Below are 11,880 nucleotides of genomic sequence, written 5' to 3'. Positions count from 1 at the left end.
GTCCTAGCAATTAGTGAGGTTAGCAAACCACCATTCATATATCCAGCTTTTACTTAGTAAACAAACAAACAAATAAAAAAATCACCTCACCTCATGTCACCTTGGCCAAATTTTGTCCCGAATCGACTCCACAATTTTACGTCGAACTTTACGATTTCGATACTCGAAGTTCCATAGTCAAGTGTAATCTCGTGTCAGAAATTAACATCTCGATGTCTTCCTCTCTCGTTTCTTCCTCTCGATGAGTTTCATTGTGACGGACACAATGCCTAGCCAGACTGAATCTTTGTTTCCTAATCTTTGCGGATATTGATGATAGACCATTGTACAGTTCCTGGTTTGTAATATTCTTTCCAAGCAAAAAGTCTTTTTACCCTGCCTAGCATTTTCAAGTAACGCACATTAATTTGTCGTGATTGTTGTTTTGAAAATGTTCATATTTCACAACCATGCATTACGAATGGCTCAATTTCAGCGCGAAAAATATACAAGCAAACAATCAATACACTGACTAGCTAGCTAGCTGACGAGCATAGGTCAATTTTTACTTACGATGTCCTGGTGGCCAAACATTATATTGCAAATAATTATTCTGGAGTTTCAAACAGCAAGAGCAACGGTAACTGAATGCTTCGATAAAATACTTTGCAAGCAATGAATGAATGTCGGATTCTTTCCTAAAGTGAAATTGAAAGTGAAATTGTCTTTACGTTGAAGATGAAACGAAGCTTTCTTATTGTCTTTTCCAAAAATAACAATTTCTAAGGCCCAGGGTAGATACCTTATTCTAGTAAATTAACATGGCACAAAATTAGCGCATATTTTAAAAATTCGCGGTAATTAAATGACTCTTATTAGAGTGTAATGTAAACATCCGGGAAGATATAAAAAAATGACTAGTTAATTTAAAATCTGAAATTAAAGTTTCAGAATTTCATTTTCCAAACAATCGCAATACAAAGCTCACACGCACACACATAATTTGTTCTAATTGCTGAATTGACGCAAAAATGAAATTAGTATCGTCCTGATGCTGTTCATTCTCCTTTAAGGCAGGCATTAGGGCAGCTCATATTGTAAGAGTTCTGAAGAAAAGAAGAGAAGCTAGTGGTCAAAGAAACCCTTTTCTAAAATGAAAATATTTCCTGATTCGCGTTATTTTAATACTTTTTGTAAGTCAGTTGAGCTAAATCGTGTTAACGTTAATTTGTGCCCCGTTAATTCCTGGAACAAGGTAGTTATCCTAGACTTTCTAGTCTAGAAAAGAAATGAAATGAACAAGAGATAATAAGAATGAAGGAAAAAACTAAGAAATTTAAGTCCATTTCGGATAGTAAACGTGTTTTATTATATTTCGTTGATAAAAAAACAAGTTAGGTGCGTGTAGTGGATTGAGCTACCAGAATGTTGCAAGTAAATGCATGTGACCTTGGCAGAGAACGTGATTTACGTTTCAGAGGCTTCGCTAAAGATAATAATTTAACATATTCGCCTCCCTTTTAAGCTCTTGCTGACGTCAGCTTGCCTCTTTTTCCAGATATTTTGTAAATATTCGTTGCAGCTGACATGGACGGTAAATAGAATACGCACATACAAAAATTGCATTTTCGCAGCCAAATTTCGATTTCTTTTGCCAGCTTTAAAAATGCCCCCAAAACCGTCGTTGTGTCAGTTTTTATGTTACCATTTGTAGATCGTATGCAACTGCTTCTTGCTAACGAATAATTTTGGCACTATACCAGAACTTAATCTGCATAATAAAAAAAGATAAAATTAATAAAAAAAACTGAAAGCGTTTTGCGAAACACAATTTATTCTATTTTTCTGCAAATAGTTAAGTGTTTGCTTTCTTCTTTTTCCTTTTTCTTTCTTTATTTTTAATTGGTTACTATTGTATTATATTAACAATGGCTTCAAAAACGAGCTGATATGCTGTCATAAAATGTCTAGTAAATTAGCCGAAAGCCGTACCGAATGGTTATTTATTATTCATCAGGAAATGATTATGCAGACATCATTCTACACGCAACTGCAAATTCAAAAAGAACTATAGTAGTTTGTTTTTTATAACAAAAAATGGACTTTATACACGTTTAGGTTGAATTTTAAAATGAGAATTTAAATAATAATAAACATATAAATATTTACACATAAGTGATATATTTAGAGTATTTTAAAACTATTCTGTTACAAATATATAGTTAAATATATAATATCTGTATAAATAAAAATTTACATGCGGTTTAAAAGGTCCTAAAGATTCTTTCTCTTTTGTCAACCATTCAAACGTTTAAGGACTTGATGTTTTCAATGGCAATGCAGATGTGTATAAATTCGTACCAAATATTGAAAAAATCAATTTATCATTGCCTTATTATTAAACCAGTTTCTTTACAAGATCTACCTGTGCATCTGAGTTCACAACCAATGTTTCTAAACACCTTTGTTTGTTTCGAATCGTTTAGATGTTCTTCCCGAGTAAGTTGTCTGCATTGAAATCCAGCGGGAATATAGTTACTAAAATCATTCGCCGCCTTGTCGCATGTAAATTGAACATAACTACTGGAACTATTTGAATTGTTTATTGTGTATTTTTTATTGCATTTGCAGGAAGCGTGAGGATCAAAACATTGTATATTTTTTTAAGGCAGATGTTTATTATTTACCACAATGAAAACAATTGCAAATGTTGCCAGTAATACAATAATTTTTCCCTAAAAAAGTGAAATATGATATAAATATTGTGATTACTAGTCGTTACCCCGTGAAAAATGCACGGGTTCGCCTATCCTTTTTATACTGCATTTCGTGCTTCTTGCTACTTGCGCAGCTAAGCTACCATTTTGCGTGACAGACAGACGGACGGACAGGCGTATACGTGCATTACAATATAGAAGTCGTTAGTCCGTGGAAAAATCCACGGGGTCGCCCGTCCTTTAAATTAACCCGTCGCAACAAAGTGGACAGAAATATATCGCATTTGACATTCGTGCGCATTTTGAAAATTTTGTGTTTCCGTTACGGGACACCGCTTTTGCGAACACACAGACAGACGACGGCTATTATTAAAGAAATAAATTCTTGTTAAGAAAAATCAATAAAATATTTCGATTTAACAGTTCCAAATTTGCAAATGGACTTACCATATTAATATTCTTTCCTTTGTCTTTCTTTTTTGGGGGGTATAATACTTATGAATCAATTCATAAGAAGGATTATAAACAGAGCAACTTTTATATTACCTTAGCCCTTACTTGTACTTTCCCTTTTCCCCCAGACAAGCAATCAAAATCCATTATCTCATTTTAATTGTAGCACTGTATGGGAGTTGTGGAATCAACATTGAAGCATAAACTACCATGTTGATTCATTATTTTACTTTCTAGACTTTTAAAAATTGGAACGTTCTATTATTATCGAGTGAAACTCTATAAATTTGTGAGTGTTTTCGAAACTGCATATCCCACAGGTTGTTGCCTTACTTCATATGTTTAGATTGATATGGTTTGTTTTCATTCGAGAAGTTTTCAAATGATTTAAATTCTATTTTGCTAAAGCATGAATTTTGTACTACAGCATACTTCTTTCATTTCTGACCTGACTTTTAAATATTCTCCCAAAAAATCGAGATTGCAAGGCATGGAATAGGGATTTTTTTATTCGTTATGTTTGCTTTCATAAGAAACAGAAATTCGTCACGTTATCGAAACTGCATATTAACGTAATAAATAAAACAATAGACCTATTTCAATATCGTTTGGTTCCGTGAAATATAAATTCAAAAATGCAGAATAACATGAAAACGAAATTAGTTATGAGAAAATTTCGGGATGCTGGTTCTTTACATGCAAGTTTAAAGATTGTATCAACAAAATGTTGACTTTTACAGCTTTTAACTGGCAGTTTCACATAATCGTAGTTAACACAGTTATAAAGAGGGTGTTGGTAGTGGTAGTGTGACTAAAAAGTTAAAATATTGAAGATTTTAAGGGCGTATCTTTTGATATATGTTAGCTAGCTAGCTAAACCTCTAAAACCTACCACGTTTTTAGACTGATGTGAATAAAATTTCATTTTACTGTTTCTAAGTAAGTTTAGAACTAAAACTTAATATACAGTTTACTAACGTAGTACTCTGATTAGTTCAAAAAATTAAAGTTAGCTTAGTAAGCTGGGCCAAAGTAGCCAAAGTAGCCAGCGGCTAAGCTACAACTCTGGAAAACATTCCCCAAAAATCAATGTTGAATATTGAATATGCTTGACTGATGCTAACAGAAGTACTCCAGAAACGTGGAGTACTAGAAAAAAGTAACATTGACTTTTGGGGAAAGGGGAATGGACAGTGAAGTGATTTCAGCATCAAGAATAATAAAAAGGCTGGATTTTCTTTTAGCATTCTCACAAGTATTTTTCCAGGGTTGAAAATCAACAAATCATTTTCAAAATTTGTTGCGTAAAATATATAAAATTAATATTTTCAAACTTTTGGCTGTTGTGATTATGTAACTGTCGCACTCCCTCTGTCACTACTCTCTCTCTCTCTTACTGACTGTGTGAATAATCGTACATTTGTATCAAGCATTGTGATGGTTAACCTTAATACTTACATTTGTAAGTAATATGAATTGATAGAGCATAGAGCTTATCATAAATTCCCATAAGTCTTTTTTTTACATGGCACCCTACTTTTTAGGTTTTTATCCAAAAAAAGGAAAAAAAATAATATACTTTTTCTTATAAGAATTTCAGCTGTAAACGTGCCATATTTTTTAGCAAAATGTCAGTGTCAATGTTTTTTAAAATCAGGTCCTTATGTATTTTGTTTTCTTGCTTGCATGAAACCTTGAAAATTAACCTTGCAGAATTGTTCAATTTGTTTATTTGCAGAAAATAAACTCGATGAAATTTTTTCAAAGTGTCGATTTGTCAAAATTTAAAACCAAGAATTTTGTTTTTGACAAAAAGATTTGTTTGTACTTATTAAAGAAAAGGTTTGACATGACAAGCAATTCGTGGACAAAATTTTACAGAAATTTCTTTTTTTCTAGGCAGTACGTTAGTAAACATTATGTGTTTTTTTTCAAGTAAAAATTTTTTGATTGTTTTGCGAAGTGATCCTCTCAGGGAAAAAGTTGTTTTTGACCGAGCGAAATCACTGGACAATTTTATTTGCCTGAAAAAATACCAAGATGGTAACTCTCTAAATACAAAATTTAAAAATTAGGGTATCATCACTTTTGTCAACTTTATATTTTGGAATTTTAAATAATTTTTTTTACAAAATACAATCTACGATAGAGGCTTAAAATGTGGCACAAAAAAGTAAGAACATTCCAAGGAAATTTTAAAGTCCAACTTTCCCCACTAAGTCAAATTAGTATCTTAATTCTGAAATCACAAATATGTAAAATGCGAGTTTTTTTCACAAATGTTTATTAAAAAATAAGATACACTCAATAACTGGAGACACAGGATATATACCAGCAAAATCACCAATTTCATGTTTGCCTGGAACAAGTCAGCCAGCCAACTAGCTAGCTAGTCATATCATTATATTCAAAGCTAGCTAATCTAATACCTAGCTCATTTAACACCAAGAATAATTAACAAAAGCATTAGAACGGTCCAATGATACATGCTATTATCCCATATATTATCATCAAATGTTAATAACAATCTGTATGACAAATTAATTTTGCAAGTATTGCAAGTAAACAAACCATGTCTGCACTACTTCGCTGATAAATATTTGCTCATAACTAATCTCGTGTTCATGTCATTCGGTATTTTGGTATTTGTATTCCGCGGAAGGAAAATGGATATGGAAATAGGTCTATTTTAAAATACGCTATTTCTAATAAGTTAAGATATTTTGGACTTATTAGAAACAATAAAAACCACTAAGGGAATGTGTTATGCACACAATGTTTGTCCATTACCAAATATTTTCTTTCACGCTAGAAAAAATATATATACCGTGTTCGACAACTAACTACATTTTCCCTACCGCTATTAAATCTAATGTAGCACTCTATCGCAGAGATTCTTTTCACTTTCGTAGATTTTTAAAAGTTTAAACGCTTACTATTTAATACTTCTTCATACTTCTTTTTCCATAGAAACTGATATTGAAAATAAAACACATTTAATGTTGTATGTCATATCAGTGAGTGGGTAGTTATGGTAAGAAAATAATTTTTTCGTTCTTCATGTAAAGTAGGTTTTTTATGTGTTTGTTTCCGTGAAGTTTAACACTTAAACAAAACATTACCAAAATTGGACTCATAGATAGGAGCAGAAACTTTTTACATTTAGAATAAAGAAAGTTAATTCACACGGGCGGAGTATTGTTAATCTTAAAATAAATTGTTCGAGTTATTGTGAGTGCCTATTTTAGGATCTATTTTAAACCAACTAAGAATTCGGCGCAAAACTCTGCATCAATTTTTCAAGGAACCCAAACTTTCTATTGTTTTTTCGATTTTAATTCGATTTTCTGGTCGCATGTTACCTCAAGGTTGATAAACGTGAGCACTACAGAATATGGAATTTAATTCTCTTCCTTAATGGATATTCATGTGATCTGCGCAATTAAAAGCACAAAATTAAAAAAACTTTACTTTTGCAATTTTCAGATGTATCCTATAGCTCTAGAAAGTTAGTATTCAACCGCACCATTACGGATTTTCGTACCGCGCAGGTCTGGGCACTAGCGAAGCGCTTGCAGGAACAAATTTTTATACCCCTGCAAAGCGTAAGGCATTTGCTAGGGAAAACATGCAGCACGGAGAGAATTAGTCACTTTTTCCTTTGTATTTTCACTTTTTAAAGTGTTGCGATATATTAATTTTACGATTATTTAAAGTAAGTATCCTTACTTTAAATAATCGTAGAATTACTGTACATAATCGTAGAAGTACTGACATAAGAGTGTATATTATGAAATTTCAAGACCTAAACTTAGTTATTAATTGCTTCAAGTTGTGGGTACACTCATCATGAAAAGTTAGTAGTCAAAAGAGAAAGAAACCTTATTTTTGGTAGCCAGTTTACATCGCAGGTTTTTGCTATTGTCTTAAAGATATCACAGTGCTGATCAAAGAGGAACTGCTAGTATATCATGCAAGATTTATAAAACTACTAGCACAGCAAAAAAATTATGTAGCTAGCTCATTAAACAAATTCCTATAATATTAAAAAACAATTCCAAAAGTTCTTATTTTGTGTTTACCAGAAACTTTATTTAACTAACCAGGGCTGGGCTACCTACATTTTTCATACACTAAATTAAAACTTGTCAAACCTAGCTGTATCTGTCTCGATTTTTCATAGCTAGGGGTCACACTGAGTCACTCATATATATATCGCCTTTTAATTTTTTAGCCTGATTCGTACAGTAATCAGATAGCTACATAGGTAGCCAAGTGTCTAGATGCCAAAAATAGGATCATAAAAACTCGTTTCTAATATCACTCAACTTTAAGAAACATAAAACAGTTTGAACACCAACCTATCTCAAAAATTGCTACGCCTAAATTTTGCATGAGAAAAAGACAAAGTTTCAACCGCTGTGAAAAATAAAATAAAATAATACATTGTTGTTAAAATAAACAAATAAATGGAAAATAACTTTTTCAACAAATTTTGTGATTTTTAACTATTTTCGTCAAAATTTTTCAGTTCTTAATTTGCAGAATTGTGCAAAAAAAATTTTTATCTCAATGTACCAAACTTACAATAGCTATCACAAAATTTCAATGCTTGAGATTTGCTAAACTAATTCACCTTTAATACCAATGAGCCATTTTTACTACAAAAAGCACCAGCTTCTTTATTTCGAAAGAGCTTATTAGTACAAACGCGTTAGCCTTTGTTTACAAAATAAGCTTTTTTATTAAAACGTGTAGTGGGTTCGTCTCCGGCTTTCAGTTCTGGGAACTGCGGATCGAATCTCGCTCGCTGCCAGGAAGTATGTTATTTATGAGAAAAATATTTTCTCTTCACTATGAATATGAATGTAGTTTTAAGGTTAAACCCTCGAAAAAGTTAAAAATTAAATTTATCCTGAAATCAAAATACTGGGTAAATGTGTTAGCTAAATAAGATAACGACAGGGTGAAACCTGTATCTTTGTAAAATTCTCTGACTACTTGTGTCTTCGGTTGGGTTACAAAAGACTGTTTGTATATAAACCACCGTTCGGGTTAAGCTGTTCTTGTATAACTAGTTGAATAGCCCTTGATTTTTTGACATAATCATCTTAAAAGATATGTCTTAATACCGACATTATTTATCTGTATATATACAAAATCATATATGACTCGGGTGCTTTTCACGAAATGCTAAGGACATATTCAGGTGACGTCACCATCCCGTGGGCTTACACCAAGAAAATATATAAAATTATGTGAATTATAAAATTGACAAAAGATATCTGCCGAAATGAAAGTATATTTTTTGTTCTCTATGATCATTTACCAATTTATATTTTGTTAGGTATAGGACCGGCGTCCCGTTTTAGCTTTCTTCATCAAACCCGCTAGCGGATTTTAAGACATTTTCATCATGTGATTGAAGTACCTTGTCTTAACAATTAGCTTATTCTGACGTTAATATATTTTTAAGCCAATATTGAATAAATCACTTATACCACTTAGAAGCGATTCATTGGAATGACGTCGATACGTTTAATAAGCTTAGTAAAGCCATCGCAGTCAATAACTAGTCAATCCCACTTGAGTAATTGGGAGGAGGTGGGGCAACTGGTCTCCAGGTCTCCGAAACGCCTAAGATAATCTGACGGGATGGCTCCGTAGTAGCCCTAGATAGATATGCTGCATTTATAGTCGACAAAGTGCAAATGTGCGTTAAAATGAACTAATAAAATCAGATGTCTCTAAAAGAATGATTCACGGTGGTAAGTATGATTAAATCATGAATGATTCTACTAAGGAAGCTGGTTAGTCTTTTAAGACTAAATAAAATCTAGTCTATCAAATTAACACTAATTAAAATCGTAAGTTATAAACGTAAATTACTACATTTATATTGAAGATGAGAATATCAGTTTAAATCTCTGCAGAACTTGATCTAAAACTCTGCGGAATGCCATAATTGCAAGGATTTGTGCCCAAATGTTTGTAGCTTACATTTTGTAGAATGTACTCTAGATCTCACTAAAGCACTTCATGACCTTAATTTGTACCCAGTGTCATTTCTAAACTGGAATACACAATCCTTGAAAGAAGGATTCAATATCAATATCGTTTTGTGAACCTCTTTTAGTAATTTTCTGCAATATTGCAAATGAATACATTCCATAGAATCTACTTTCAAATATTGACCTCTGTCACGTTTTGGCGTCGGCCAATATTCTCCGGTGTTGCCCTCATAAGCAGTTATCATAGGGTTGTAACGGGTGGGGGAGGGGGGGGTGAAAATTTATAGTATTACCTACTATTTCGTCATTAACATACAAAACAAATCCGCCTCCTTTTTTGTTTCTGTCTCCTCGATAAGGAGATTTAACACCATTCAATACAATTAAAGCATCGGTAAAGGTTTGATCAGGCTTTGATTTAGATATCAACAGAGTGGCTAGATAATCCTTTCGGTCTCCTGCAAAAATAATACATTGCTTTTGAGTGAATTTATGTTTATATGTCCAATCACTTATTTTGTGGGATGAGGATGCTTAATGATAGCTCGTTGGTACAAACATGGAGAATTATCTGCCTTGGGCTGAAATCGAGAAGGGCTTTTATGTGCATTTTCATGCACGAGTCTTTGGTGCCAGAAAAAGATTTCACTGAGACTTTTGAGCATCCTTTGTCACCGATACTGAAAGTGTCTGGTAATCTGACAATGTACAAGGTTATCTTTTAAAGATTTTCATTGTCGATTTTTATTAAAAGAGACTTTTTGGATGGATGTTGGATGGATGGATGTTGGATGGATGGATGATGTGTCTAAATAATGTTACTTGTTCGTTTAAGCTTCTACTCTTTTTTGATGGGTCTTTGGTTACGTTTTGTCGCACATTACTATGTAGATGCTGAGAGTTGCGCTCTGCATGCACCGTTTTTAATTGGTCAAAAATCTTTTTTTTTGTGTGTCTTTTAAGAGAAATGATGATTTAGTTAGAAAAACCACTGCTGATTGTATATTGGTAAAATGTCCTACTGAATATCACATTCCGATAAAATTCTAATTTGCTCGTTGCAGTGAGAAGAAATTTGATTGTTTGACATTCTTTGTATCACAATATAAAAAACAAGTGGTTACCTGCTAAAGGATATCGGATTTAAAATTCTGCAACTTTTCCTCCATTTTTAAATCATTATCGCAAAACATCGTCGGATGTCACATTTTTAACTACTTTGAATTCAATACTAACCGTAACTACTATTTTCTCATCTAAACAATCGATCTTACGTTTCTGTATGGATTTGGACAGATGTAAAATTGTATCAGCAGCTTCAAATACATTTTGTGCGTCCATTATCTTGGAAGGCTATTACACCTAAATCACGTGGTTCCACGCGCCCAGAAAAGTTACCATCGGCGTTGTCCTTCCAGTCTCAACGAAATATAGCTAACGTCCTAACCCTGATACAGGCTGATGATTTACGGATTTTTATCACAAAGAGTGAAGTGGAAATTGTTTGATTTTAAAACAAGGTGATGGAGCGCGGAGAGTAAAGTAGTTCACGAACATACCCCGCATAAATGCTGGAAGAACGATTCTATCCAAAATATTAGCCGTAATAATGAATGGACGTAACTGGATGAGACTAGCAAACTTTTACAATCTCAGGAAGTGTTGTATTTACATTTGTGATGACTGAAGTAGCATTTTTTTCAGCCAGATAGGTTGAACATAAGTATAAAATTAGCATGATGTCTAATACAGTTTATCGATATCCTAGAGATTTTTGGTACATAAAATTTTAAACATCTCTAAATATATTGTGTAAGCTAGTAGCTAGCTATTATTGCGCCAGTTATCTCTCTGTACTTTCACATTAGCTACACAGATATTTTAAACTACATTTAACGACTATTGAAAAAAATGTTACTGTTTCTACCAGATTTCTTTCTAATCAAACAACATTCCAGATTTTTCAATAATCAATTAAAAACTGTAAATCAACAAAAATCAGGTAATTTTGAAGATCACAAACATCGCTGGCCTTTATATATAGTTATATAGTTTATATTTAGTTTATATAAAAACAACCTTTTCTACTAGAATTAGTACTTTCGGTAATGCATGTGATTCTCCCTGAAAAAATCTGAACCTAGATTTTTACGTAAAATTTGTCTTGCAAAACTTTTAAGAACCATCATTCATGAAAGTTTAGTCAGTACAAATGTTAACTGTTGACTGCTACCCTATTTATACTGGCATGATTATTGTAAGTTTAATTTTTATGGACTGGATAAAACATTCCGAGTATTTTCCACATTAAAAGAACAAGTGGAGGCTTGAATTAAAATTTTTTATTCCATCTGTGTTTACACAGTATGGTTTAATTTAGGCGTATTTCGAAATTCTATCAATCATTATTTTCCATCTTATCAACCCTGAGTTGACGGTAAATATAATTTAACCTGAGCACCAGTGACATTTTTATCACATCATACATCACAAAGCTTGTTTTCATATTGTCACATGGTACATGTTCATTTAAAAATTACCCTACATGGAAAGAATGTTATAGAGCGTGTGAGAAGAATTTAGTTTTTAGCATGGTTTTCCTTTGGATAGTACTTTTTTACGTTGTGACAGCGTTTCAAATATCTATATTCGAAACACCGTCCCACCGTAAAAAAGTCTTAATATGCCCTAGGGAAGAGGTTGCCATAAAAGTTTACTAG

This window comes from Hydractinia symbiolongicarpus, chromosome 5 (assembly GCF_029227915.1).
Source record: "Hydractinia symbiolongicarpus strain clone_291-10 chromosome 5, HSymV2.1, whole genome shotgun sequence".
In the NCBI taxonomy this organism is placed as follows: domain Eukaryota; kingdom Metazoa; phylum Cnidaria; class Hydrozoa; order Anthoathecata; family Hydractiniidae; genus Hydractinia; species Hydractinia symbiolongicarpus.
Note: the sequence above shows the minus strand (reverse complement) of the source record.